A 24,194-nucleotide genomic window follows, 5' to 3' on the forward strand; every position below is an offset into this window, starting at 1 on the left:
TCTATTCCATTCCACTCTACTCTTCATTCCATTATTCTATTCTGCTCTACTTTATTCATCACTCGATTATTCTATTCCTTTCCATTCCACTCCACTCTACTCTTCATTCCATTATTCTATTCTATTCTATTCTATTCTATTCTGCTCTACTTTACTCTATTCATCACTCCATTATTCTATTCTATTCTGCTCTACTTTACTCTATTCATCACTCCATTATTCTATTCTATTCCATTCCATTCCATTGCACTCCACTCCACTCTACTCTTCATTCCATTATTCCATTCCATTCTATTCTATTCTACATTATTCATCACTCCATTATTCTATTCCATTCCACTCCACTCTACTCTACATTCCATTATTCTATTCTATTCTGCTCTACTTTACTCTATTCATCACTCCATTATTCTATTTTATTCTATTCTATTCCATTCCACTCTACTCTTCATTCCATTATTCTATTCTGCTCTACTTTATTCATCACTCGATTATTCTATTCCTTTCCATTCCACTCCACTCTACTCTTCATTCCATTATTCTATTCTATTCTATTCTGCTTTACTTTACTCTATTCATCACTCCATTATTCTATTCTATTCCATTCCATTCCATTGCACTCCACTCCACTCTACTCTTCATTCCATTATTCCATTCCATTCTATTCTATTCTACATTATTCATCACTCCATTATTCTATTCCATTCCACTCCACTCTACTCTACATTCCATTATTCTATTCTATTCTGCTCTACTTTACTCTATTCATCACTCCATTATTCTATTTTATTCTATTCTATTCCATTCCACTCTACTCTTCATTCCATTATTCTATTCTGCTCTACTTTATTCATCACTCGATTATTCTATTCCTTTCCATTCCACTCCACTCTACTCTTCATTCCATTATTCTATTCTATTCTATTCTGCTCTACTTTACTCTATTCATCACTCCATTATTCTATTCTATTCTGCTCTACTTTACTCTATTCATCACTCCATTATTCTATTCTATTCCATTCCATTCCATTGCACTCCACTCCACTCTACTCTTCATTCCATTATTCCATTCCATTCTATTCTATTCTACATTATTCATCACTCCATTATTCTATTCCATTCCACTCCACTCTACTCTACATTCCATTATTCTATTCTATTCTGCTCTACTTTACTCTATTCATCACTCCATTATTCTATTTTATTCTATTCTATTCCATTCCACTCTACTCTTCATTCCATTATTCTATTCTGCTCTACTTTATTCATCACTCGATTATTCTATTCCTTTCCATTCCACTCCACTCTACTCTTCATTCCATTATTCTATTCTATTCTATTCTGCTCTACTTTACTCTATTCATCACTCCATTATTCTATTCTATTCTGCTTTACTTTACTCTATTCATCACTCCATTATTCTATTCTATTCCATTCCATTCCATTGCACTCCACTCCACTCTACTCTTCATTCCATTATTCCATTCCATTCTATTCTATTCTACATTATTCATCACTCCATTATTCTATTCCATTCCACTCCACTCTACTCTACATTCCATTATTCTATTCTATTCTATTCTGCTCTACTTTACTCTATTCATCACTCCATTATTCTATTTTATTCTATTCTATTCCATTCCACTCTACTCTTCATTCCATTATTCTATTCTGCTCTACTTTATTCATCACTCGATTATTCTATTCCATTCCATTCCATTCCATTCCACTCCACTCCACTCCACTCCACTCCAATGCATTCCCATTCCACTCTATTCTATCCTGCACTTCACTGTTCAATCTGAACAAAGATATTACCAAATTTGTGTTTCTTTTTCAATCATTTGGGGAATTCAGTGAAGTGAGATTACTCCAATCGCAGTTTGACGTCAGTAAATGTAAAGCAGAATTGACATTCCAGGAATTTGAAGTCTCAAACAGTTTTTAGCACATTCCCGCATCTGTAAAGCTTGATATTTGTTTCTAAAGGTCAAAATAAGTTAGAGAAAGTTTAAAGTGATGAGAGTTTCTTTATGCAGCAATCTAAATTTTAGGCCACTAGTCTAAAAACAACCCAAAATACCTCCGATTGGATTTTTGGCATGAGGTGAAAGAGAGAAATATTAGACAGTTTGAACTTTACATCATTTTTTTTTAACAGGCATCATAAAAATGAATCTACTCATGGCTCGGTTGATTTGCTTAGAAATTCTAAGTAGCTTTCTAGAAAGTCACAGAGTATCTTAGAGCTTCTTAGTTATCAGGAAATTCTTTTAGCCTTTTTAATTCCATCATAGGGGACGTTGCCCTCTTCCCTTCTAAAACTAGACAGAAGGGCAGAATAAAATCTATACCTTCCTTCACCATATATGAATCCACCTTTGGCTTCTAGCTTGCTGTTATCATGTGGTTCAAAGGGGAGATACTTCTTGGATGTCAATCAATCAGACTAGAGCTGGAAGGGACCTTGGAGGTCTTCTAGTCCAACCCCCTGCTCAAGCAGGAGACCCTCTACCATTCTAGGCAAGTGACTGTCCCGTCTCATCTTGAAAACCTCCAGTGATGGAGCCCCCACAACTTCTGAAGGCAACTTCTGTTCCACTGGTTAATTGTCCTCACTGCAAGGAAGTTTCTCCTTAATTCCAGGTTGCTCCTTGATTAGTTTCCACCCATCTTGTTCTAAGTTCTAAGTTGCTTCTCTCCTTGATTAGTTCCCACCCACGGTTTCTTGTCCTGCCTTCTGGTGCTTTAAAGAACAGGTGTACCCCCTCTTCTCTGTGGTAGCCCCCCCAAATATTGGAGCATTGCTATCATGTCACCCCTTCTTTTTTCTAGACCAGTGTTTCTCAACCTTGGCAACTTGAAGATGTCCGGACTTCAACTCCCAGAATTCCCCAGCCAGCATTCGCTGGCTGGGGAATTCTGGGAGTTGAAGTCCGGACATCTTCAAGTTGCCAAGGTTGAGAAACACTGCTCTAGATTGCCCAAACCGAAATCCTGCAACTGTGCTTTGTATGTTTTAATCCCCAGGCCTTTAATCATCTTAATCGTTCTTCTGTGCACTTTTTCCAGAGTCTCAACATCTTTTCTGTAATGTGTTGGGACTTCAATTCCCAGAATTCCCTCCCCGTTAGGGGTGTTCAAACATTTCTGGAGGGCTTCAGATGGGGAAAATTTCATACGTTAAGCTTCCATGCACCAGTTTTACTACTTTTTAAGTAGCTTTCATGTAAAATGTGGTGGAAGCAGAGTTGTTTATCACCCTTCAAGGGGAAACATGACAAAGATGAGATGAGATAAATGGTGGTATTTCCCAAGCAGAAGCTGCTGAAGGGGAGCTCTGGAGCAGATTGAGGCCAGTGGCTAAGGAAGGCACCCGAGAGTCCTTTGGTGTGAAGATTTCTGCTTGTCAATCTCTAGAAAATGTTTAGGGTTATCACATGAGGAATAGAATAGAATATAACAAAGAATGAAATAGAATAGAATATAACAAAGAATGAAATACAATAGAATATAACAAAGAATGGAATAGAATAGAATAGAACAAAGAATGGAATAGAATAGAATAGAATAGAACAAAGAATGGATTAGAATAAGAACAAAGAATGAAATAGAATAGAATAAGAATAGAATAGAAATAAGAATGAAAGGAATGCAATAGAATAGAACAGAATAGAACAGAATAGAACAGAATAACAGAGTTGGAAGGGTCCTTGGAGGTCTTCCAGTCCAACCCCCTGCCTAGGCAGGAAACCCTACACCACTTCAAACAAATGTGTTACTCCAGTGTTGGAGCATTCACACCTTCTGGAGGCAAGTTGTTTCACTGATTGATTGTCCTCACTGTCAGGAAATTTCTCCTCAGTTCTAAGTTGCTTCTCTCTTTGATGAGTTTCCACCCATTGCTTCTTGTTCTGCCCTCAGGTGCCTTGGAGAATAGCTTGACTCCCTCTTCTTTGGGGCATCCCCTGAGATATTGGAAGTCTGCTATCATGTCTCCCCTAGTCCTTCTTTTCATTAAACTAGACATACCCAGTTCCTGCAACCGTTCTTCCTATGTTTTAGCCTCCAGTCCCCTCATCCTCTCCCTTGCTCTTCTCTGCACTCTTTCCAGAGTCTCCACATCTTTTCCACCTTGTGGTGACCAAAACTGAATGCAAATATCCCAAGCCATCTTGATTGATTATCTTCCACTGTGGTAGTCTCGGAACACAGACAGCAACCAAGGAAGCCATTTTGGGGGGAGATCGGGGGGTGGCCTCGCCTGTGCCTGAATTGCAGCACCATCTGGAATGAGAGAATGGCTTTCCCGCCAGGAAAGGAAAGGAAAGGGGAAACTCGTGGTCTCCAGGATGGAAATCTTCCTTTCCCTTCCCAGACTATTAAATCTGCCCATTTAACAGATATTTAACAGAATCGCAGAGCTGGAAGGGACCTTGGAGATCTTCTAGTGCAACCTCATTAATAATTCATTAACGATTCTAATTAACCTAATTAATAACTAATTAACAATTCTAATGCAATGGGTGGAAACTAATCAAGGATAGAAGCAACCTGGAATTAAGGAGAAACTTTCTGACAGTGAGGGCAATTAACCCGTGGAACAGAAGTTGCCACCGGAAGTTGAGTTTTTAAAGTATTTTTAAAGCAATCTCAACCAAACTTGGTGCACAGATGACTTACCCTGGGGGGGGGGGGGTGGAAGCCTCCCACCACCAGCTAATCTGGGCCAAACCAGGAGCCATCCACCTCTGGCGATTCTCCCTTCAGAAACCAGGACCTTGCAGAAGCTACTGTTGTAAGAAACGTCCATCTGGGTTCGGCTCCAAGTGGGGAGAAAGACACTGGAAGCACGGAGGCTGTTTGGAAAGATGGTTTAATGGTGGACAGGATCCCATGGCTTGAAGGTGTTGGGTGAAGAAGAAGAAAAAAGGGGCAGAGATGCTGAGAATATCTGGGTTTTATACACTCTCTGGACTTTTTGAATTTCAGCTTATGTTCCGATTGGTTGTCAGGCTCCCCTGGGGCCATTCAGGGGCAACTCTCTAAGCTGTCCTGAGTCCCAGGCTTGGTTGAGCCTTGCTGGGTGATGTAATCTTCCCAGGTGCCATGTGGTGAGATCCTATCATGTCCTGAGGGCCATGTCTTCATCCCATCGCCCTGGAGCTGAAGGGGTTAGTTCTTTGCTATGTAGAATAGACTGGCCCAGGCCTTAATGGCCCATTGACAAAGGAGTGGAGGGGGTGGGCTGAGTTTCTGCTTCGCTTTTAGGGCGAATATTCTGCCCTTTTAATATTTCCTGAAACATTTCATTTTCCTAGGAGGGGGCCGGGTGCTAACTTCCTACCCTCCATCCATTCAGGACGACAGCTTGAACGTGTGCATTTTCCCTCAATGTCTCCTTTGCAAATCAATGCTAAAATTTCAGAACGTAAGAACTTTTTGGAGGAGGGAAGCAGTGAAAAATTGCTCCCTCGGATGCGAGGAAATTCAGAGAAGGCGCCATAGATCAAGAAGAAAGCATCAAGCGGCATTCATTTCAATCCCTGCTTCAATCCCTCTCTTTCCCAAACAATTACTCCTTTCCTGCAACTAGGAGAATTGCTCAAAATAGATTTTAGACTTTTGGCAAATGCGCACTCCCCGTGTTAAAGCCTTCCAAGAAGCACACGCCAGATTTAGCATACAAAGAAATCCTGCATTTCACAAAAAGGTACATGAGTTTCACTCTATCTGTGTTTTTTAAGCCCTTGAGACAATCGGTCTCCAACACAGGGAGTAAAACAAGATTTGGTTAAATGGCAGCAAGGAAGGGTGGGGGATTGAAGCAGAATCTAAAGAGCAAAGGATTGTGGAGCACTCAGTGCAATTGTTTATAACACAACTAGATGATAACCCAGAGTTGTCCGGGGATTTATAGACGTCGAAGCGTTTGTCTGACAGGGAGCCATTGAGAGGGGCTTTCCTTTCCCCTACTCCCATGCCCATCATCCCTGCCCTCTCCCTTCCCCCTCCCATGTGTGCTCCTCTTTCTGACCCTGCCTACGATCCTGGCCCTTTGCCCCAAATCTATCAGGCGCTTCCCCGTCGGTCCACTGGGGGTGAACGTCACGGCTGGCTTTCCAGAAGAAGCTCCGAAGGAAGTGACATCACAGACAATTGCCACTCTAGGACGCCACACTCGCTCTCCTTAATGACCCAGACTCTCTCTCTTCCCTCCCATACATCAAAAAAATTGCCACTCTAGGACGCCACACTCGCTCTCCTTAACGGCCAAGGCATTCCAGAGTTATTCTGGAACACACACAAACACAGACACACACACACACACAGGGGTGTCTCCCCCCCCTCCCAGTATTTGTTTCCAGAGGGTAAGTCATCTGTGCACCAAGTTTGGTTGAGATTGCTCCAGGCACTCCAGAGTTATGCTGGAACGTACATACGTACGTACGTACGTACGTACGTACGTACGTACGTACGTACGTACATACGTACAGCAATAGATGATAGATAGATAGATAGATAGATAGATAGATAGATAGATGGATGGATGGATGGATGGATGGATGGATGGATGGATGGATGGATAGATAGATAGACAGACAGACAGACAGACAGACAGACAGACATGATAGATAGATAGATAGATAGATAGATAGATAGATAGATAGATAGATAGATAGATAGATAGATAGAGATAGATAAATAAAAAGACAGCCAGCCAGCCAGATGATAAATAGAGATAGATAGATAGATAGATAGATAGATAGATAGATAGATAGATAGATAGATAGAGACAGACAGACAGACAGACCGACCGACCGAGATAGATGATAGATGGATGGATGGATGGATGGATGGATGGATGGATGGATGGATGGATGGATGGATGGATAGATAGATAGATAGATAGATAGATAGATAGATAGATAGAGATACATATAGAAGATACAGCAAAAAAGTTTTACTGACAAAAATCAAGTCACTCTCTGAATAAATGACCATCATTACAGTTCACTGGAATAAGGGAATAAAAAAAGGAGGGGATCACGAATAATCCAAAAGCAGGGAACGAATGTATGTATTGTTCTTCGTCTGCCATGCTTTAATCCTATCTATTCTCCCTGGACTGGGTGAGAGTGATTAAAGCCTGGGACAATTTAGGATCTTTTAAATCTGCATCTCTATTGCAGGATACATCCTAGCCAGCTGCCACTATTCCTGCCTTTTGATGTTTTTTTTCCCCCCACATTAAAATTTCCCATCCTTGGTAAGCAGCAAACTCAGAGGCATTTCATATGCAGTTACTCTCTCCGGGTTTCCAAGTGGCATTTTTTTTTTTCAATTTTGGAGTCCCAAGTTAAAATGGGAAGTTGGAGATCGGAGGATTTGATTCATCTTATGGTCCCTGGGACATTGTCCCAGAGGGCTTAGGATGGGGACTAAAATCAGAAAACAGAAATGTAAAATGCAGTAATTGAAAACAGCGCATGGACCAATGTCTTGGAAGTTGCTTGTGGAAAAGATATCAACATCTCTTTGCATCTGTGAATCGTTCTGGTGTTGGAGAAGGCCTCTGTGTATTCCTTGGGATGCAAAGGAGACTAACAAGGAAGTATGGGGAGAGCATTTACACAAGAAGAAAAAGGAGGAGGAGGAAGAGGAAGAGTAGGAGAAGAAGGAAGAGGAAGAAGGGGAGGAAGAGGAGGAGGAGGAAGAGAAGAAGAAGAAGAGGAAGAAGAAGAAAAGAAGAAGAGGAAGAAGAAGAAACAACAGAGGAGGATAAGGAGGGGGAGAAGGGGGAGGAGGAGGAGAAGAAGGAAGGAGGAGGAGGAGCAGGAGGGAGGAGGAAGAGGAGGAGGAGGAAGACAGGAAGGCCTGGAGAAACCTTGTCCAGGGGGGTTTCAGTGGGTAGGACACGATTTCGCAACTAACAGCAACAGGTTCGTCTCCTAATGAAAAATAAATCAATCCTTCCAGAGTCGAACTTCTGCTGTTGGACGCCTGATTCACTGACCCGGAGGGCTCTGGCACGTATTTCCCCTCCACGTTTAATTTCCATGGCAGCCATTTTAATTTCTTCCTAACCAGGACTGCTGTTTCCATCTGTTAGGCGGGGCAAATATGGATTGCGATGCTACCGTAACAGCTTCATCTACAGGGGGTGTAGCAGAAAGAAGATGAGATTTGTTTTCTAATTCTGGGAAGGACCAGAGCCTTCTAGAACAGGGGTGGGGGGCAACTGCGGCCCCTTTACGACCTAGGGACTACAATCCCCAGAATTCCTAGGCCAGTCAGCTCAGGAATTCTGGGAGTTGAAGTCCACAGGTCGTCAAGGGGCCATAGTTGCCTACAACATGTCCCAGAAGGGAAATGAAACTTCCACAGGTCGGGGTGCACACACACACACACACACATTGCATTTGGGGGGTTTCAGATGTGCACTTTGAACACTCGGTCTGGAAAACGTGAGCCATCCCTCCTGGTCTAGAGGTCTCCTGCTTGAGCAGGGGGTTGGACTAGATGACCTCCAAGACCCCTTCCAGCTCTGTTATTTTGGGTGAAAACTGCTTCCGAGAAACCGCTCTATCTGAACACGAGAACCGGAGAGGGAGGAATCTTTTCTAAAAATGCAGAAAAGGACCAAAAAAAAAAAAAGAGTATATCCCTGCTGTTCCCCCCTGTGGAAGGGAAAATGCAAAATGCAAGCTAAGTGCGTGCTAATGTGTGCAAATGAGATGCAGATTTTTTTTTTATCTCCTCCTTTCTGATGGCCTAGAATTACTACCTCTGGAGCTAGCAATCTTGGCTTTTTCTCTTGAAGACAAACATACAGATTCCCCCACTCCCAAAAAGAAACCCTCCAGAAATTAATGGTTGGTATGTATGTATGTATGTATGTATGTTTTCGTAGATATATATATACCAGGTCCAAGTTGTCACTACTCTGCGTTTGTCTGTAGAAGGGGGGAAAGCCTCAAATGTCAGAGAACGGGCATATATTGCAGATCTATTCCCAAACTTTCTCCTTCAGAGACACTTCAAAATCAAACAGTGCAGAAAAAAGGGTGACTTTCTCAGCCGGTCTGTTTAGTCTTTAACAGTAGTTCCTTGGCACTCAACTGCTTTGAAACTCATCAGAAACTCATTAAACTTGAACATTTGGCCTTATCTAAGAAAATGAAATTCAGTGGTGAAAAAAGTCAGGTTCTGCATTTAGGCAAGAAAGGCCAAATGCACAGGGACAGGATAGGTGGTACCTTGATCAATAGTAGTAACTGTGAGAGGGAACTTGGAGTCCTAGTGGACAACCATCTAAATAGGAGCCAGCCTTGTGTTATAGCAGCCAAAAAAGCCAACACAGTTCTAGGCTGCATCAACAGAGGGATGGAATCAAGATCACGTGAAGGGTTAATACCACTTTATAAGGCCTTGGTAAGGCCACACTTGGAATACGGCATCCAGTTTTGGTCGCCACGATGTAGAAAAGATGTGGAGACTCTAGAAAGAGTGCAGAGAAGAGCAACAAAGAGGATTAGGGGACTGGAGGCTAAAACATATGAGGAACAGTTGCAGGAACTGGGTATGTCTATTTTAATGAAAAGAAGGACCAGGGAGACATGATAGCAGCCTTCCAATATCTCAGGGGTTGCCACAAAGAAGAGGGAGTCAAGCTATTCTCCAAAGCACCTCAGGGTAGGACAAGAAGCAATGGGTGGAAACTAATCAAGGAGAGAAGCAACTTAGAACCAAGGAGAAATTTCCTGACGGTTAGAACAATTCATCAGTGGAACAGAAGTTGCCTCCAGAAGTTGTAAATGCTCCAACACTGCAAGTTTTTAAGAGGATCCTGGATAACCATTTGTCTGAAGTGGTGTAGGGTTTCCTGCCTAGGCAGGGGGTTGGACTAGAAGACCTCCAAGGTCCCTTCCAACTCTGTTATTCTATTCTATTCTTCTATTTTTGCACCTCTGATACTCAACACATTCTGACCCCAAAATTTTGGCCTGGTTTCCCTGGTTTGTTTGCCACTCAACGCACAAGCTGGGACTTGTTGGTGTCGGCTGTCTTGTGAACTCCTTATGGGGGGATCATCGTTGGTGATCAAACCACTGAGAACCGATTAACGATGAGTCCTGAGTTATCACTGTGTATTCAGGTGAAGAGCCAGTCTGGTCAAGTGGTTAAGAGGACCAGGAGACTGTGAGTTCTAGTCCCCCCTTAACCATGAGAGCTGGGTGGGAGACTTTGGGCCAATCCCACCCTCTCAGTTCAACCCACCTCACAGGGTTGTGGTTGTGAAGAAAATAGGAGGAGGAAGATATTTTGGATAAGTTCGCCCCCTTGTTATAAAAATAGGAAAAGTAGGAAAGAAAGAAAAAAGAAAAATAAGAAAAAGGAAGAAATGAAGGAAGGAAGGAGAGAGAGAGAGAGAGGGAGAGAGAAAGAGGGAGGAAGAGAAAGAAGGAAGGAAGGAAAAGAGATACAGGAAGGAAGAACAGATGGACAGAAAGATGGATAGAAGGGAGGGAGGGAGGAAGTTGGATAGATGGAAGGAAGGGGGGAGAGAGAAATAGAGAGAGAGACAAAGAGAAAGAAAGAAAGCGGGAGGGAGGAAGAGAAGGAAGGAAGGAAAGGAGGAAGGAAGGGAAAAAAGAAAGAGAGAGAGGAAGGACAGATAGAGATAAAGATGGATAGAAGGGAGGGAGGAAGTTGGATAGATGGAAGGAAGGAGGGAGGAAGAGAGAGCAAAGGAAAGAAAGAAAGAAAAAAGAGGGAGAGAAAGAAGGAAAGAAGAAGGAAGGAAGGAAAGAGACATAGGGGAGGAGGAAGGAAGGATGGCAGAAAGATGAATAGAAGGGAGGGAGGGAGGAATTTGGATAGATGGAAGGAAGGAAGGAAGGAAGGAAGGAAGGAAGAAAAGAGAGAGCAAAAGAAAGAATGAATGAAATGGATAGGAGGGAGGGAGGAAAATAGACAAATAGATTGATTGATCCGAGTTTATTTGAGATATTTCAAGCAGAGGAAAAAAATACCAGGGCACTTACAGAAGATCACTCAAATCTGGGGAAAGGCACATTCACAGGTCAAGTGAACCTAACTGAAACCATCATAAAGTAAATCATATGCAGAGGGAAACGAAAAAGAATCTCAACAACTGCATTCATGAGGACAGGCCAAAGACAACATCCGAACCCACAAAAGTCAGCGTGTGGCTGCAAATTGCACATTTAGGGACATTTGGGGATATTTGTACATTTTTGGTTTTGGCACCACAAAATGAGTGTGGTAGAGAAAACCCAGACAACCCCCACGGACCCAAACACACATTCCCAGAGAAATATAAAGTCAGCTAAGATGGACATATAGTATTTCCAGGACTGCAGAGGATAAACTTTTGACTAATCATTGGGGGCGAATGGAAGAGAAGAAAGGGTGATGGAGGGGAGGGGGGTTGTGGTTTACTTTTGGACTTCCAGTTGGCAGTTGTGAAGAACACACATTTTCCAAAGCCCCCGAAGGCCAGACAAGGAATAACAGATGGAAATGGATCCAAGGAGAGAGATTCAACCTAGAAATAAGGAGGAATTTTCTGACAGTGAGAACAATCAACCCATGGAAGAGAAGTTGCCTTCGGAAGTTGTGGGAGCTTCATCCCTGGAGGCTTTCAAGAAGACTGGACTGCCATCTATCAGAAATGGTGTAAGATCTCCTGCTAGGGCTTAGGGGGGTTGGACTAGATGACCCTCAAATATCCCTTCCGACTCTGTTAATCTATTAAAGTCAAAGTTGTTTGGTTTTATTAAACAAAGGTTTCTAAGAAAGAAGAAATTGCCACAACAGAGGAACCAGCCTGGAACCAGCGAAAGTTGGGTGTTTTCCGTTCTATGCGGCAATTACAAACAGCACCAGATTATTAAACACAACGAGGAGCATTAGAGAATCTTTAATTATTTCATTTTGGATTGGAGTATATGGCAATCGTACTCTTTATGAGTTTAATTTCTCTTTCTCTTTTTGTACCACTGTGTTGTTTTTATTTTTATTTTTTTCAAATAAATGGGTTGCCTTGAAAAGAACAATATAATTATCTAGTTAGATAATTAAAAAAACACAAAAATAAAAACAGGATAAAGACATCAGATGCCATTGGAGAGGAAATTATCTCCATGTACGAGATGCGGTGGCTCAGAGTCTAAGATGCTGAGCTTATCAATCAGAAAGGTCGACAGTTCGGTGGTTCGAATCCCGAGTGAGCTCCCGTTACTTTTCCCGGCTTCTGCCAACCTAGCAGTTTGAAAGCACGTAAAAATGCAAGTAGAAAAATAAGAACCTCCTTTGGTGGGAAGATAACAGCGTTCCATGTGCTTCTGGCGTTGAGTCATTCCGGCCACATGACCACGGAGACGTCTTCGGACAGCGCTGGCTCTTCCAGGGTTATGGACTTAGCACAGGGCTATGAATTTGGGGGTTGGAAGAAGGGCCTTAATTATGTGCAATCTTTCAGATGGCTTAAATTTGGCCTCCTCAGCAAAACCAGGAGCATTTCTGTCTCCTGCCTTGGGATGTCCTCCCTCCCCTCCTCCGAATCTTGCAAGCCCCCTAATTGTAGTTTGTAGTTTGTAGTTTTTGTAGTTTTATTAGAATTTGTAGGCCGCCCTTTTCCCTGAGGGGACTCAGGGCGGCTCACATAAAACTAGGAAGGGGGGATAGAGACAACAAAATAGAGACATATACTAAAAATAGTAGGCAACATCCATACAACATTCGGGAGGGGCAATTATCCTTATCCCCAGGCCTGACGGGCGAGCCAGTTCTTCAGGGCTGTGCGGAAGGCTTGGACGGTGGAGAGGGTACGAATCTCCACAGGGAGCTCGTTCCAAAGGGCCGGGGCTACTGCTGAGAAGGCCCTCCTCCTTGTGGTTGCCAGCCGACACTGGCTGGCCGATGGAATACGGAGGAGGCCTAATCTATGTGATCTTATTGGTCGTAGGGAGGTAATTGGCAGAAGGCGGTCTCTCAAGTATCCAGATCCACTGCCATGTAGGGCTTTATGGGTGATTAATAGCACCTTGAAGCGCATCCGGAGATCGACAGGTAGCCAGCGCAGCTCGCGGAGGATAGGTGTTATGCGGGTGAATCGAGGTACACCCGCAATCACTCGCGCGGCTGCGTTCTGCACTAGCTGAAGTCGCCGGATGCTCTTCAAGGGCAGCCCCATGTAGAGCACATTGCAGTATTCCAGCCTGGAGATCACTAGGGCCCGAGTGACTGTTGTGAGCGCCTCCCGATTCAGGTAGGGTCGCAACTGGCGCACCAGGCGAACCTGGGCGAATGCCCCCCTGGTCACAGCCGTTAGGTGGTGGTCAAATGACAGCTGCGGATCCAGGAGGACTCCCAAGTTGCGAACCCTCTCTGAGGGGTATACAATTTGACCCCCCAGCCTGAGTGATGGTATACTAGTCAGATCTTTGGGAGGGAAACACAACAGCCACTCGGTCTTTTCTGGGTTGAGCACAAGCTTGTTAGCCCTCATCCAGCCCATAACGGCCTCAAGACCCCGGCTCATCACATCTACCGCTTCATTGAGTTGGCACGGGGCGGACAGATACAATTGAGTATCGTCCGCATATTGATGGTATCTAATCCCGTGCCTGCGGATGATCTCTCCCAGCGGTTTCATGTAGATGTTGAATAGTAGGGGGGATAAGACCGAACCCTGAGGCACCCCATAATTTAGGGGCCTAGGGGACGATCTCTGCCCCCCCACTAACACCGACTGCGACCTGTCCGAGAGGTAGGAGGAGAACCACCGTAGCACGGTGCCTCCCACTCCCACCTCCCGCAGTCGTCGCAGAAGGATACCATGGTCGACGGTATCGAAAGCCGCTGAGAGGTCAAGGAGGACCAGGATGGAGGAATGTCCTTCATCTCTGGCTCTCCAGAGATCATCCATCAATGCGACCAAAGCGGTTTCTGTGCTGTAGCCGGGTCTGAAGCCTGACTGGAAGGGGTCTAGGTAGTCTGCTTCCTCCAAGGACCGTTGGAGCTGGAAGGCCACCACCTTCTCAACAACCTTCCCCAGGAAGGGAAGGTTGGAGACCGGGCGATAACTATTAAGGACAGCTGGATCCAAAGATGGTTTCTTTAGGAGGGGTCTCACCACCGCCGCTTTCAGTGCGGCGGGGAAGTTCCCCTCCCGAAGGGAGGCGGTCACAACCGCCTGGATCCAGCCTCGTGTCACCTCACTGCAGTTCGTAACTAGCCATGAGGGACACGGATCCAGAACACAGGTGGAGGTACTTACAGCTCTCATGGCCTTGTCCACATCCCCGGGGGTAACATCCTGAAACTCAACCCAGAGTTGTTCTACTTGATCCCCCTGTGTCTCGGCTGGAGCTGCGGGGATGGAGTCCAAGTCCGACCGAAACCGAGCAATTTTGTCCGCGAGAAATTGGGCAAACTCTTCAGCTCTGCCCTGCAAGGGTTCCCCCGTCTCCCTTTTGTTCAATAGGGAGCGGGTTATCCTAAACAGTGCGGCTGGACGGGACTCAGCGGATGCAACCAGGGTGGCTATATATGATCTTTTTCCTGCCCTAAGTGCCCTGGTGTATTCCCTGGTGCAGGTGGTTACCATTGCTCGGTTCGATTCGGACTTATCGGACCTCCAACGGTGCTCTAGGCATCTCCTCCGGCGCTTCATCTCCCGGAGTTCCTCGGTAAACCAAGGAGGTCTCCGGGATCCGCTGCCTCGGAGGAGCCGCAGTGGCGCAATCCGGTCGAGGGCCTCCGACGCTGCCGAGTGCCACGCAGCAGCCAGAGTCTCGACCGGACTGTGGGCGAGAGTGTCAGGAATAACCCCAAGCTCTGTCTGGAACCTTAACGGCTCCATAAGACGCCTGGGGCGGAACCACCTGGTCGGTTCCTCCTCCCTGCAGTGGGGGTTTGGCCTCCGGAAGTCGAGCCTCAGTAGGCAATTGTAGGATGATTGTTTTGCAGCTTCGCAATTAGATCTCTTTCCGATGGTGACGAGCGAAAATGTGTCCTTGGGTGTGAAGTCCTTTTCCGAAAAAGAGGGAGACAGAATTGAGAGCAAGAGAGGACGGACGCCCAGGAGAGACAGAAAGCAAAAGGCATTTAAAAAGAAATATTGAACTCTGTTCTTCATCTCTTAGAAGCCAAAGTTGCAGTTACATCATCTCATTTTTTTAAAATTGGTCAATATATTAAATGAAAATAATAATAATAATAATACAGAACCGCTGGGGGGAAAAAAATAGATTTCACCACTGTGTTGAGTCTTTGGAAAAAGTGCAAAGAAAATCAACTAAGAGGATTCAAGTCCTGGAGATTAAAACATGAAGAACCGTTGCAGGATTTGGGTTGATGCAGCCCAGAACTGTGTTGGCTTTTTTGGCAGCTGCTGCACACAGCTGGCTCCTATTTAAATGGTCGTCCACTAGGACTCCAAGATCCCTTTCACAGTTACTACTGTTGAGCAAGGTACCACCTATCCTGTCCCTGTGCATTTGGTTTTTCTTGCTGAAATGTCTCACTCAGCAACAGAAAATTTTGCGCTCAACTGTGGCCGTATGTCGAGAACTGCTGTAATGTGCGCATGCCAAAAAATTCAGTTACCAAGCTAAGCATCATGGCTTGTTGAACTCTATTTGGGGGAAGCAGGGTATAAATGCAAGGTATAAACACGTAAGTAATTCATCATGTGTCCCCACTGAAAAAAAGAACACCCCACTCTTGCCTTTTATATGTGGGGAAAACACATATTTCATTTTGTCTGCTTGCTATTTCTCCTGCACTCTTCGTGCCAATTTCACACATGCATGAACATAATTTGATTCCTTTGTCCTAGACCTGACTCAGCAAGTAATAAACGGGCCTTGCATGTACAAATAGGCTCCCACTGGAAGGGATCTTGCCTGAGAAATTGGGTGGATGGGACCAATTTGCCTGGTGCTGCTCTTCCTGACATTCTCACCCTTAATTCTAGAAGGACGCTTTTTCAAGAGGCAATTGGACTTTCCTGTTCTTTCTTTGAAATTGTTCTTTCTTTGAAGTCGTTTCACTTCTCATCCCAGGAGCGTCTTCAGCTCCGAATGAGTGGTGGGGAATGGAAGGATTTATACTCCTTGCAGACAGCTGGTCATTTGCATCCTTTCAGAGGGTCGTTGAGGCCACTTGGAGGTTTGTTTGTGTCCTCAGGGCCACCCGAGTGGTGCAAATGGGTGTGGAGTCTTCTTGGAACTGTTGAAAGGATGGATGGTGGGGAGATGGAAGGATTTATACTCCTTGCAGACGGCTGGTCATTTGTATCCTTTCAGAGGGTCGTTGAGGCCACTTGGAGGTTTGTTTGTGTCCTCAGGGTCACCTGAGTAGTGCAAATGGGTGTGGAGCCTTCTTGGAACTGTTGAAAGGATGGATGGTGGGGAATGGAAGGATTTATACTCCTTGCAGACGGCTGGTCATTTGTATCCTTTCAGAGGGTCGTTGAGGCCACTTGGAGGTTTGTTTGTGTCCTCAGGGTCACCTGAGTGGTGCAAATGGGTGGTGGAGCCTTCTTGGAACTGTTGAAAGGATGGATGGTGGGGAGATGGAAGGATTTATACTCCTTGCAGACGGCTGGTCATTTGTATCCTTTCAGAGGGTCGTTGAGGCCACTTGGAGGTTTGTTTGTGTCCTCAGGGTCACCTGAGTGGTGCAAATGGGTGTGGAGCCTTCTTGGAACTGTTGAAAGGATGGATGGTGGGGAATGGAAGGATTTATACTCCTTGCAGACGGCTGGTCATTTGTATCCTTTCAGAGGGTCGTTGAGGCCACTTGGAGGTTTGTTTGTGTCCTCAGGGTCACCTGAGTGGTGCAAATGGGTGTGGAGCCTTCTTGGAACCGTTGAAAGGATGGATGGTGGGGAATGGAAGGATTTATACTCCTTGCAGACAGCTGGTCATTTGTATCCTTTCAGAGGGTCGTTGAGGCCACTTGGAGGTTTATCTGCTTCCTCAGAGTCTCTGGAACCCTAGATTCACTCTAAATTCTAGAAGGATGCTTTTGGAAATTCTCTGGAAATCCATTCCTACTTCCACACCATTTAAAATTGCAGACTTCAGGAACCATTTGCACCACTTGGGTGACTCTGACGATACACACAAATCTCCAAGTGGCCTCAACGACCCTCTAAAAGGATGCAGATGACCAGCTGTCTGCAAGGAGCATGAATCCTTCCATTCCCCTCCAGAGCTGAAGAAGCTTCTTGGATGAGAAGTGAAACCAGGGGTGGATCGCTGCTGGTTCTGCGGCCCAGGCCAACATTCAACTACCAATTCGGCCGAACCGATAGCAACCCTCCTCTGAGTGAAACACCTTCAAAGAAAAAACCAAAAAGTCTAGTTTCCTCTTGAAAAAAAAAAGCACCTTTGTCATTTAGGAGAATAGCCGGCATTTTTTTTCATTGTTCCGGATTTCCTGCTGCCTCGCTTAATGCAGTTTGTAGCGGCCATTTTTGTTTTGCAGGTGAGGGGATAAAAGTTTGATCAACAGTTGCCTGTGAGTTTGACATGAGAATCCTCTGATTGTGGGTCTTGTCCTCCAAAAGCCCAGAGCTCATACAGCATTTCCCTTCAGATATCACAGCAGAGGTGGGGGGAGAAATGTCCCACCTTTCCAGCACAAATGGATAGAACGGGGGGGGGGGGGGCGTCATTGACATGTGTGGCTGTTTGGATGAAACGGTAGGAAGTCCATTTTCAAACTGCCGCCTCGTCTTTCACTTTCCGTCTCCAAATGGAATTGTTCGGGGGAGACAAACTACGAGGGGAGTCCTGCGCCTGCAGACTCCATTTTTCACCTTAGCTTTCACCTACTCAAACCAGAAGTTTCTCCCCTTAGGAGGAGATAAGACAAATGCCCGTCTTGGAGACCATCAATTTCTGAAGCACACGAGAGTCTTCTGTGACAGTCCCATTTGCTTCCCCATAATCCAGACGTAGATGGGGCTTCCTGAGGTATTCGCTCCCATAAATTTTAAAAAGTGGAGGCCTGGAGGGGAAAAAGAAACTATCACAGAACTAAAGTGTGGATCATCGTCAGATGCCCAATTTCAATTGTGTAGATGGTGCCTCGTTTGACCTTCATTCTGATCACCCAGAACACTCAATGTCTATTTTACTTTATATAACATTAGAGCCGCTAATTTGGAGAAACCACAGCCAAGGTTTCAGGAGTTATGGGTTAACCCAGGGGTCGGCAACCTGCGGCTCTGGAGCCTCATGTGGCTCTTTCATCCCTCTGCTGTGACTCCCTGTTGCTGCTGGACTCCACAATTGATAGGGCTTTTGGTTACGACAGGTAGAGGAAAAAGGGACACTGTGCGAGGAGGAGACTCTATGGTGGTGGGACCGGACTTCCGGTCAGCAGAGGAAAAAGGATGCCGTGCTAGGAGGAGACTCTATGGTGGTGGGACCGGACTTCTGGTCAGCAGAGGAAAAAGGATGCCGTGCTAGGAGAAGACTCTATGGTGGGGGAACTGGACTTCCGGTTGAATGGGGGGCTTTCGGTTGGGACCATTGTGGCTCTTTGAATGTTTAAGGTTGCCAACGCCTGGTTTAACCGAAGAATAAGGGGAGGAGGGAGAGAAATGGAATTTTAAGGAAAAAGAAAGAGAAAGAAGGAAAGAGAGAAATAAAGAGAAAGAGAACGAAACAGAAAGAGAGAAAAAGAAAAAGAGAGAAAGAGAAAGAAAAAAGATAGGAAGGAAGGAGGGAGAGAGAGTGAAAGAGCAAGAAAGTGTGAGAGAAAGAGAAAGAAAGAAGGAGAAAGAGAGAGAAAAGAAATAGAGAGACAAAGAAAGATAGAGAAAGAAAGAAAGAGAGAAAAAGAAAGAGATAGAGAAATAAATAAATAAATAAATAAAGAGAAAAGATAGAAAGGAAGGATGGAAGAAGAGAGAGAGAAAGAGATAGAGAAAGAGAGAAAAGACCATCCCCCCCCCCCAAATAAAAGCATGAGATTCTTTTAGCATTATATCATGTCGGTGACAAATTTGGAGATTGGGGAATGAGAAATTGTCCCCCGAGGGTCCAAGTAATATTCTATTTGAACAAAGGGATTTTTGGAAGAAACATGATCCAAGAGCCGGCGTAGCGGCTGAGGCTGGGGACTCATAAGCGTAAAGCGGTTTCCCCTCAATTTCCTTTTTTTTTAAGTACCTGCCAGCAGCCGAGAGATGGAATATGCTTGGAGAAGGTTTCGGTCCAGCCAGCAAAATGGAAGAACTTTTCAGGATGAATCCTACCGCCCACTAACAGTTTTGTCGAGGGGGAAGCCATGCGCTTTGTCTTCTCTTCTCAAACACAATAGGTGTTTGACCACAGAGCAATTGTGAGCGATGCACCCCGGCTGTCGCCACATAGGACACGATGGGCCTCCCCGGAAGGCAGCCCCCATTTCTTTGAAATAAAGGTTTCGTCATTCGTTTTCCAGGCTCCGATGTTCTTTCCTCCTTCTTATTTTTCTTCCTCCTGATTTATGTCTCTTATGCTTTATGTTGTTTTGGGGTATTTTCTCCAGACCAGTTTTTTTCTTTTTCCAAACGCTTTATCAAGACATTAAAGAACGGTTTGCTTGGTTGAGTTGCTGGATTCGCAGAGAAGCAGCCGACGAGACCATGTCGGATAATTCACAAACTTTTTAAAAAGAAGTTTCACAAACTTAAAAAAAAAAGTTTCACAAACTTTAAAAAAAAAAGTTTCACAAACTTTTTTAAAAAAAGTTTCACAAACTTTTTTTTAAAAAGTTTGCAGAAGTTATCAATTGGGCATCAGACGCTCCCCTGTGTACCCAGGGGGTCCTCAACCTACGACCACACTTGAGCCAAAACTTACGTAGCCCAAACGGGAGGATTGACATTCCCTGCAGACAGCTGGCCATTTGCATCCTTTTAGAGGGTCGTTGAGGCCACTTGGAGGTTTCTCTGTGTCTTCAGTGCAGATGGGTGAAGAGTCTTCTTGCCTGCAGGATGTTTTTGTCCCAGGATTCTGTACAATCAGACTCTCAAGAGTTTGAATCCTGGAAGGAAAACATCCTGCAGCGAAAAAGACTCTGCACCCATCTGCACTGAAGACACGAGAAACCTCCAAGTGGCCTCAACGGCTCTCTAAAAGGATGTTATCACAGGCAATCTACATTGGCTCTACATGGGGCTGCCCTTGAAGAGCATTCGGAGGCTTCAGCTCGTCCAGAATGCAGCCGCGCGAGCGATTGTGGGTGCACCTCGGTACACTCACGTTACACCTATCCTCCACGAGCTGCACTGGCTGCCCATTGGTTTCCGGACACGCTTCAAGGTGCTAGTCGTTACTTTTAAAGCCCTACATGGTATCGGACCTGGGTACTTGAGAGACCGCCTCCTGCCAATTACCTCCCAAAGACCTATTAGATCCCACAGATTAGGCCTCCTCCGAATTCCATCTGCCGGCCACTGTCGGCTGGCGACTCCTCGGGGGAGGGCCTTCTCTGTGGCTGCTCCAGCCCTCTGGAACGATCTCCCCGTGGAGATCCGGACCCTTACTACCCTTCCGGCCTTCCGCAAAGCGGTTAAGACTTGGCTGTTCCGGCAGGCCTGGGGCTGTTGAACTATCCAGCCCCATTCGAGGTTACGGCTGTTGTAGAATTTTAAATTGTTGTTTTTATTTTATTTTTTTGTATCCCCTCCCTTTTTTATCGTGAGCCGCCCTGAGTCTCTCGGGAATAGGGCGGCATACAAACTCAATAAAACTAAACTAAACTAAACCCAAATCTCAATAAAAATAGTGTTAGCCCTCCTGGTTTGGATTACTTAGTGGAGCTGAAGATAGAGACCCAACTACCAGCTGAATCGCCAGTCTTAAACTGTGCATTATTGGCGCAAAATCTCCAGGAGGACCAGTGAAGTCACTGCACAAAGAGAAGAAGATACTTATTCATTCAAACGATGGTATCTTCTTTTTTTTCCGTTCTTTTTTACAAAGATAGGACAGCGCCAGGGATAAGTTGGAACTTCCTGTCTGTTATCAGCAGGCCAGAACTTCAATACTCGTTAAGTAACGCTGTTTTTCTTTTTTTTTTACCTTGACGCTTGGTGGATTTGAGCAGTGTGATGAGTCACACCTGAAGGTCAATACGGCTTATAGAGGTGACGCCATTGAGGGGAAATCAGCTAAAGACTCTAGCCACTAATGAATTTGGCTTCTGCTTGAACTGCGGGATGAATGACAAGTACGGACTGCTTCGGGATATACTTCCAGGTCTATTTTAGAAGCCTCGTTAGGAAACAAAAAATTTGCTTGGGGGGGAAAAAACTTAACTATTTTGCAGAGGGAGAGAAAAAATAATAGCGACATATAAGGTGAAACGTAAAGGTTCCCCTCGCACGCGGGTGCTAGTCATTCCACACTCTAGGGCAGTGTTTCTCAACCTTGGCCACTTGAAGATGTCCGGACTTCAACTCCCAGAATTCCCCAGCCAGCATTCTAGGGGGTGATGCTCATTTGCGTTTGAAAGCCGAAGAGCCAGCACTCTCCAAAGACGTCTCCGTGGTCGTGTGGCCGGTGGGTTCCTGCCGTCATTACTATCGTTTCAGCGGCCGAAAATTTTTTTGCTCAGCATTACTGAGCCATTGGGGGGGTCTATGACAATTCAGCATGGCCAACTTGCCATGCCCAACTTCCTGGGTCAACTCTCCGAGGGACAATTCACCGTGGGACCAGAGTTACAGTGATGTCAAAGAAAAGAATCATTCAAGAAAGGATGCAAATGGATGGAGAGAATGACATGCGAAGGGCAAAAATATTTTAAATAATTAAAGAATGGAATTGTTAAACTGTTCTGAGGCGAGTTGGCTTCAGATAGTTGTCTCATTCCAGAGCCATCGTACCCCACAAGATGGGATCTTATAGAAACCGTTATTCTACAAAGGGAACATCGGTGTTCTGACCAAGGCTTCCCCAGCAGCACGAAGCCGAGTCCTCCTCCCGATAAACCCCTTTTATTTAATTGACAGGGAATTCCTCTCCAGTAAAAGTCTTCCCTCTCCCACCATCTTTCAAGATAGTTCACAATTACCCACCTTTATCAGGCTTGGAGAGTGGCCAGGCCGATATCTTTCAGACTCCATTGCAATACTTGGCAAGAATGCAGGAATGAACTAATTGTCTCCTGCAAACTCCATTCCCCTTTTGCTCCCCTTTTATTTCCTCTGGGAGGGGCCATTCACCATCCATCTGTGGCTTTACTCCCAAGACAACCCTTGTTCTTTAGCTCATCCCTTCGCCTGGCAACTCTGTGCATGCGCACACTGAGAACAGGCTCCAGCTGTTCTTCTGCCTCACTGATGTCTGATTCCAAAGGCAGCTGATAACCGGCATACGGCCCTGGCCCCCTCTCTGCCTCCGACACAGAGCCCTCCTCAGAGCCTTCCCCGGACTCCAGGACTGGCCCAGGTTCCTCCCCAGCCTCCTCACTGTCCGAATCTGCTGCCAGTTCTGCTGGAGGGCCACAAGACATTTAAACTCTTTGAGTCTCCCCCCCCCCCCCCACCAAACAATAACACCTCCTGCCTGTTAGGAGAAAAAAGAGGTTACTCAGCCGCCTTGAAAGACAATAAACCATAAACCTACATGATTGCAAAAGTCAATTAGCATTCCAATTAATCCACATTGCATGTAACTCAGGTGGAAGCTGCAGCAAAACAATCTGTTTTCTTTGTCGTCAGGCGAAGCGTCAGGAAATGAAGACTTTGTTATATAGAACATGCTAATAATTGTAATGAGGGATCTGACAAAACCATGATATGATCCCATAAAGCAGCGACATAAAATAGCTAACCAGCAAAGCTGCAGAAAAGCTTTTATACCCCGGCACTTTTTAAGAGGCTACGGGAGATAATAGACGTCCGCGTAGCAATAAGAGAAATAAATCTGGAAATAAGCATAAGCTTGATAACTGTATCACACACAGGTTCTTAAACAGGATTTCGCTGGAAATGGTTTCCCAGCTTAAAAAGAAAGAAAATGAAGTGTGATCCATCAAGGGGAATCCATGAAAACAAAGGCCCGAGAATACGGGCAAAGCAAAGCAAAACTCAACACGCAGTTTATTCGGCTCCATGAAAATCATTATCCCGGAATGGAATTTGCAGCAGAAAATCTGCAAATACTTTCAAACGCTATAATGCAAATGCCAGATGCTCCAAAAATCATCAAACCTATTTCGCCCCATCACGGTTAGAATAAAACCCCCAGAGAGTTCAGCGGCTTCTTTCAATAGAGAACTGCCAGATGCACAGTACACACAACACACAACAGAGAGAGAGGGGGAGGGAGGGAGGGAGGGAGGGAGGAGGAGGAGGATTATTAAGGTAACACATCTCTCAAATCGAGTTATTTTTGGGGGGATTATAGTCAACCCAGCCAAGGCTGCCATTAGCTGAGGCATTTGGTATAGGCAGTCCTTGACTTACAATAGTTCATTTAGTGACTGTTTGAATAGCAATAGCAATAGCAGTTAGACTTATCTACCGCTTCATAGGGCTTTCAGCCCTCTCTAAGCGGTTTACAGAGTCAGCATATCGCCCCCAACAACAATCCGGGTCCTCATTTTACCCACCTCGGAAGGATGGAAGGCTGAGTCAACCCTGAGCTGGTGAGATTTGAACCGCCGAATTGCAGATAGCAGTCAGCTGAAGTGGCCTGCAGTACTGCACCCTAACCACTGCGCCACCTCGGCTCTTAAGTTACAACAGCACTGAAAAACATGTCTCATGGCCATTTTTCAGAGCTACAACTTTTGCAGCCTACCCGTGATCACACGATCTTAGCAATTGGTTCATATTTATGACAGGTCACTTTGTCCCAAGATCCCCTTTTGCGACCAATGAGAGATCATCGGTTGTAGGAGGTATTTGGCTGTAGTTACTACAGCTCAAGATAGATCCCATAACTTGATGCATTAACAGATTATTCCGGCTCTGCTGAAACTTAAAGAGGCTGTTTGCTGTTTGCAGCAAGGAGGCAAATTGCTGGCAGGCAGAAGCAGGTTTTTTTTTTCTTGTTTTCCTCCCCAAAACGTAGGTGCGTCTTATACTCTGAAAAATATGGTATTTTTTTTCCCCACATGGACGCATCGCACGTTGGATGGCTTTGTTT

This window comes from Thamnophis elegans, chromosome 9 (genome assembly GCF_009769535.1).
Source record: "Thamnophis elegans isolate rThaEle1 chromosome 9, rThaEle1.pri, whole genome shotgun sequence".
Lineage (NCBI taxonomy): Eukaryota > Metazoa > Chordata > Lepidosauria > Squamata > Colubridae > Thamnophis > Thamnophis elegans.